This window comes from Ixodes scapularis, unplaced genomic scaffold (genome assembly GCF_016920785.2).
Source record: "Ixodes scapularis isolate PalLabHiFi unplaced genomic scaffold, ASM1692078v2 PGA_scaffold0__279_contigs__length_252992795, whole genome shotgun sequence".
NCBI classification, from domain to species: Eukaryota; Metazoa; Arthropoda; class Arachnida; order Ixodida; family Ixodidae; genus Ixodes; species Ixodes scapularis.
The window spans coordinates 229,105,558-229,111,557 of record NW_024609835.1 but is presented as its reverse complement, the minus strand read 5'-3'; the positions used below and the strand labels follow the sequence as shown (position 1 = coordinate 229,111,557).

At 47.5% G+C, this 6,000-nt stretch overlaps 1 pseudogene; it reads left to right on the top strand.

Annotated features, from left to right (window-relative positions):
• Positions 1–248: 248 nt before the first annotated feature.
• The window catches only part of LOC121838178, a 48,856-nt pseudogene continuing 43,104 nt past the window's right edge, over positions 249–6,000 (top strand).

Sequence of the window (6,000 nt, the reverse complement as noted above, 5' to 3'; positions counted from 1 at the left end):
GCATGCGCGCCATATATTATAGCTTAGCGTCCTGGCTAGAGCAGCGGAACGCCGCTGCTGTGGGGATCACTTTCATCTTGTTCTTTCTTGACGATGGACCTCGTTGCCATAAAGCAGTAAGCCCTGCTGCCCCGGCGTCTGTCCCGACTTCCGCTCAACGTAACAGTAACGACGAGATGTGGGTCAGTAAGCCTGGTTGCTGAAGAACAATGAGCGTGGAAAAGGACGACAAGACTTCAGACAGGACTATGCAGAACAGTTCCGTCTTGGGGCACCTTCCGGAATTTTCTCCGGAGAAAGGCAACTTCGAAGTGTAAATGGAACGCTTTGAAGCTTTCGCAACTGCAAACAAGATTGACCTGGCTACCAAACAGCAATTATTTCTCACGCTTATCGGGGAGGCGGCGTTCATCGCGCTTCGGAATCTGCTCTTTCCGAAAAAGCCTGTGGAAGCCAACTAGGACCACATCGTCAAGGTCCTCCTGGACCACTACGCTCCCAGGCGTTCGGCGGTGGTGGAACGATACAAATTCTACCGAAGGGATCAACGTCAAGGTAAAAACATCAGTGACTTTGTCGTGGAAATCAAGAAACTAACAGCTACGTGCGACTTCGGCACGTTTCTAGAGGAGGCGCTTCGAGATCGTGTCATCGTGGGACTACAGAATGACGCAATCCGGTGCAAGTTGCTGGCGACAAGCGATAAAGATCTCATTTTTGACCGGGCCTTCAGCTCTGCCTCGGGAATGGAGGCCGCACTAGGCCAAAGCAAAGAGGTTCGACGAACAGAAGAACCCTCTGCTAGCACCAGCGTCCAAGAAGACGTCAACTGGCAGCGAAGGTCCACACAGCGACAAGGTAAAAAGAGCTTTCCGGCTTCAAAGACAAATGTCGCTTGTACTAGGTGTGGTAGCCCACACGATTCAAAGGTGTGTCCTTCAAATGTCCAAAACCTAGCCACATTGCGAAAATGTGCAGAACAAGTATCAAATCCGAAACGACGGTAGAGAAAGCGGTTAAGTAAACTGAACTGTTCGAAGTCAGAGCAAAACCAAGGGCAAACGCCTACTGTGTAAGCTTAATGATTGACGGCAAACAGGCCGAAACGCAAGTAGATACGGGATCTGCTGTTTCAATAATGAGTGAAAGCTCATTTCGTAAAACGTTTGGATACAAACGCCGTGAAAAAAACAACGTAAGGCTAAAAGCTTACAATGGAAGTTCCATTCCAGTGAAAGGGTTTGTTAACGTTCGAGTAACGTACAAGAAACGACCTCACTCTGCCGTTGATCATTGCGCAGATGCAAAAGGGACAGTCACTCCAAACTTGCTGGGTCGCGACTGGTTATCAAAAGTGCGATTGAACTGGTCTGAGATAATTTCAGTGCACACGGTCATGGCGGAAGTGTCTTTAAAACAAAAGAACAGTAACGTGTTTGAAAGGGGATTCAGCGTAATCAAAGACTTAAAAGGCAGCTTACTTCTTAAAGATAACGACCGGCCTATTTTTTGCAAAGCAAGACCGGTGCCTTATGCGCTTCATGAAAGCGTAGTGGAAGAACTAAAATCCTAAAAGAAATAAAATCTACCGAGTCCAACACAGCGATTGGGCAACACCCTTAGTCGTCGTTCCAAAGGAAGACAAGACAGTGAGACCTCGTGGCGATTATCGTGTCACAGTAAATCCGCATTCAAAGGTAGATCACTACCCGCTTCCGTTGCCCGAAGATATTTTTGCGGCAGTATCGGGAGGAGCCGTCTTCACTGTCCTCGACTTGTCAAAAGCTTACTTGCAACTAGACCTCCAGCAGCACTCGCAAGAGCTTCTATCGGTGAATGCCCACCTCGGGTTATACCTGTTTGATGACTTCCCTACGGCGTGGCAAGTGCGCCTGCATTGTTTCAGTCAGTGATGGATCAGATCCTAAAAAAAAATGCCAAGCCCTGCTTGCTACATCGCTGATGTTCTAATTTCCGGTAGAACACACGAAGCATGCGCAGCAAACACCGAGGGTGTGTTGGAACGGCTACGCAAGCACGGAATCTGTGTAAACCCGAGGAAGTGTAAATTTTTTCAGAAAAGTGTCGGGTATCTTGGACACGAGATAAGAAGAAATGGACTGCAGCCAGCAAAAGAAAAGTTGGAAGTGGTGTTGAAAGCGCCAGAGCCACAAAACGAGAAAAAGTTGAGGGCTTTCTTAGGCTTACTGAACGTTTACGCAAAGTTTTTGCCGTGCCTTGCCTCAACGCTAGAACCGATGCACAAACTGCTCAGAAAAGGACACGCATGGAACTGGACGCAGGAGTGTAAAGAAAGTTTTGAGTGTTGCAAACAACTCCTATGAAGCAACGCTGCTCTTAATCTTTATGACGCAGCGAAACCGCTCAAATTGCCGTGTGATGCGTCTTCTTACGGTGTGGGCGCAGTTATCTCTCATGTGATTAACTGGGAAGAAAGGCCAGTGGCTTATGCATCTAGAACGTTAAGGGCCGCTGAGCGGAACTACGCTTATATCAAAAGAGAGACGTTGGCGATCGTGTATGGCATACAGAAATTTCACAAGTATCTGTATGGCCGTCTGTTTACCATCGTAGCAAACCACCAACCGCTCACGCACATTTTCGATCCGAACAAGCATTCTATTTCCTTAGCCGCAGCAAGAATACACCGCTGGTCCAACTTACCTGCCAGTTACCAGTACACGATTAAGTATCGGAAGGGTGGTTGCATTGGAAATGCAGACGGGCTGTCCAGGTTACCGTTACTTTGTCCGCGGACGCACGAAGCCGTTCATTATTTCTCGCCTGTTTCTGACATGACGCTAACAACTGAAGATGTCGCAAAAGAAACTGAGGAAGACGATCAGCTAAGGCAAGTTCGCGAAATGACTTGGCATGTTTGCCCCAAGGTTGTTGACAAAGAGCTGGAACCATACCTTATCAGACGGTACGAACTATCAATGGACATGAATTGCCTCCTATGAAACAACCGCGTGGTTATTCCAAGTTCCCTGAGGAGAAGCGTCCTGGATCTTCTGCACGAAGAACATCCAGGAGTTAACAAGATGAAAATGCTTGCTCGGGGGATCGTATGGTGGCCCAACATTGACAAAGAGCTTGAGGAGTTTGTCAGAGAGTGTGATATTTGTTACAGCGTCCGCGCTTCGGTACCGGCAGCAGCGTTACAACTGTGGTTGTTGTGTTCCAATAATTGGCAACGCGTCCACTTGAACTTCAGCGAAAAAGATGCCAAGACTTTTCTGGTTATGGTTGACTAGCATTCCAAGTGGGTTAAAGTCGAACTCTTGTCTAGCACAGCCGCTCAGAAGACGGTAGAGGTTCTACGGTGGATGTTTGCGTCGTATGGTCTACCGGTCGAAGTTGTGACAGACAATGGTCCACAATTCGCTGGTCACGAGTTTCAAGAATTCCTTCGTAAGAACGGAGTCAAGCACATGCTAACGCCACCATACCACCCGCAGTCAAATGGTGCCACTGAACGGGTAGTCCAGGCTGTAAAGAAGGCTCTGTTAAAATCGTTGTTGGCAGACCGAAAGAATGACTGTACAAGAAGCATGCAACACAAGACTGACAATTTTCTTTTTTCATACAGAATGATACCGCAATCTTTTACGGGCAAAACTCCCAGTAATTTTTTTTTTCGAAAGAAAACTGCGAACAAGGTTATCTATTTTGAAACCAAACATGACGCGAGCAATGCAAACCGAAATGGAAAGCATCGAGAAGAGCTCGAATAAACGACGTGGTACTGATCGCACCTTTTCTGTGGGTGATGCAGTAATGGTGAAATCCGTGAGGGGTGAGAGTGTAAAATGGCTTATGTGAAGAGTGATCAAGGTTGTGTCTAACGTTACATTTTGGTACGGGTACAGCAGCGCATCAGATTGGTGCATGCAGATCATTTGAGAGCCGCGAGCTCTGCACATATCCCCGTGCCAGAACAGGTCGCTCAACCGTATTGGCCTGCTCTGCATTACAGCGCTGAGGATACACTTGTGGAAACGGCTGACGGCACAGGCCGCGCAGAAACTGGTCTGGGTGGTCCCGTTTACCCACACGTCTCTCCTAGGGGAAGCACTCGTGCCAGAAGACAACTGACAGGCTGGCGTATCATTGAGTGTGAATATTGAATTGGATTGTATGAGTTGTGTTATTACATGTTACTTCTACTAATGCCTTAGAAAGTGTACGTTGGTGTAATAGTGACTGTAAACTAAACGGGGAAGGAATGTTGCGTTGGTGACTTGAACAATGTTGCGTCGGTGACTTGCACTGTCATATCTCTGTGTGAAATACCGCCCCAAGCATGCCCGCCATATGATATCGCTTGGCGCCCTGGCTGGAAGAGCGGAGCACCGCTGCTGTGGGGATCACTTTCATCTTGTTCGTTCCTGACGATGGACCTTGTTGCAATAAAGCAGTAAGCCCTGCTCTCCCGGCGTGTGTCCCGACTTTCCCTCAACGTAACGTAATTTAGTGTGTCCAATTCGAAACGACTATTCTTGCAACAACAAACTCCAGCAGAGCACGCGACTGTCGAGCTGCTTTGCTGTGTTTAACTACTGAAACGGCATATAGTCTCTGCACCACGAAATGCCTACCGTATAAATACAGATGGAACTTTTCCACCGCCCATACGAGTGCCAGGCACTCTCTCTGAATCGTAGAAAAGTTCTCTCTCGAAAGGAGCCGCTTACTGGTCTACGCCAAACGATGCAGTATCTCATCGTGTTTTTAAATGAGCACAGCCCCCAAGCTGTGTTTGGAGGCATGAGTTCTTAGGACAAACTCTTTCGAGAAGTATGCGTTTTTAAGAATAGGCGATAGCGCAAGTGCCAGCTTCAACATGTTTATATGAAAAACCTTATGAGTATGACCTAACGTTAACTTGTAGTCGACCTCGTTTTTAGATACGCAATTCGTTGTGGCTGGTAGGCTGCAAGATCAAGACCCGATCTCCTACTTTAAATTGTCGGTCACTCGCGTTTCGGTCATAATGTCGCTTTTGACTCTGTCTTGTTTCGTCCAGTTTCTGGATAGCTAATTCAATTGTTCGCTCTAACGGACCCTCTATCTCTAAGATGAAGCAATATGTCGTCTTCGGCTCCTGGCTGACTGTTTCTTCAGTCCAGATTTCTTTCAGAACCGACAATGGGCCTCGAACGTCTCGTTCACAAATCAACACAAAAGGAGAAAAACCTAAACTGGCCTGAGATGCTTCGCAGTAGGCGAAGAGGACCGGAGCAAATTATTCCTCCCAAGAGTGAGGTTTCTCTTCGCACATCTTTTTCAACGTTTGCCGGAGCGTACCGTTAATTTTTTCAACGAGATCATTGGACATGGGATGGTAAAGTGTAGACAAAAAGGCGCTCGACCGAGAGCAGCTGTAGTACCTTTTTCATCAACTCTGAAATAAAGCTCGGACCCCTGTAAGGAATAATCTGACGGGGTAGACCCACTCGAGTACATTTCGATTAACCCCTCCGCTACTGTCTTCGAGCCAATGGACAATAGAGTGATGGCCTCTGCGTATCGAGTCGCAAAATCTACTAGGGTGAGTATAAACCTATTCCCGTTCTTAGAAGTGGGCGACAGCGGTTCAATCAGGTCGATAGCAACTCGTTTGAAAGGATTTTCAAAGATGGGCATGCACCCCAATGGTGCCTTTGACACCCATCCTTTAGGAATCACTCTGTGGCACATGTCACATGAACACACAAACCGCTTAACATCTGCTAAAACCCCGGGCCAGTAAAAGACTCTTGGACCCTGTCACTCTTGCGATTGACATCCTGGTGGCCTGTCATTACGATAACATGAGCCAGTCAAAGATATTGTGGCGGAACGTTCTGGAGACCACAACTTGGCGGAACCCTTTCCCGTTTCCGTAGTGGCATCGGCGAAAGAGAACTCTCTTACTCAAATGAGCAGAAACGGCAGCTGGTTATCCACCTTTTCCGATACAAAAGAAAAAATTCA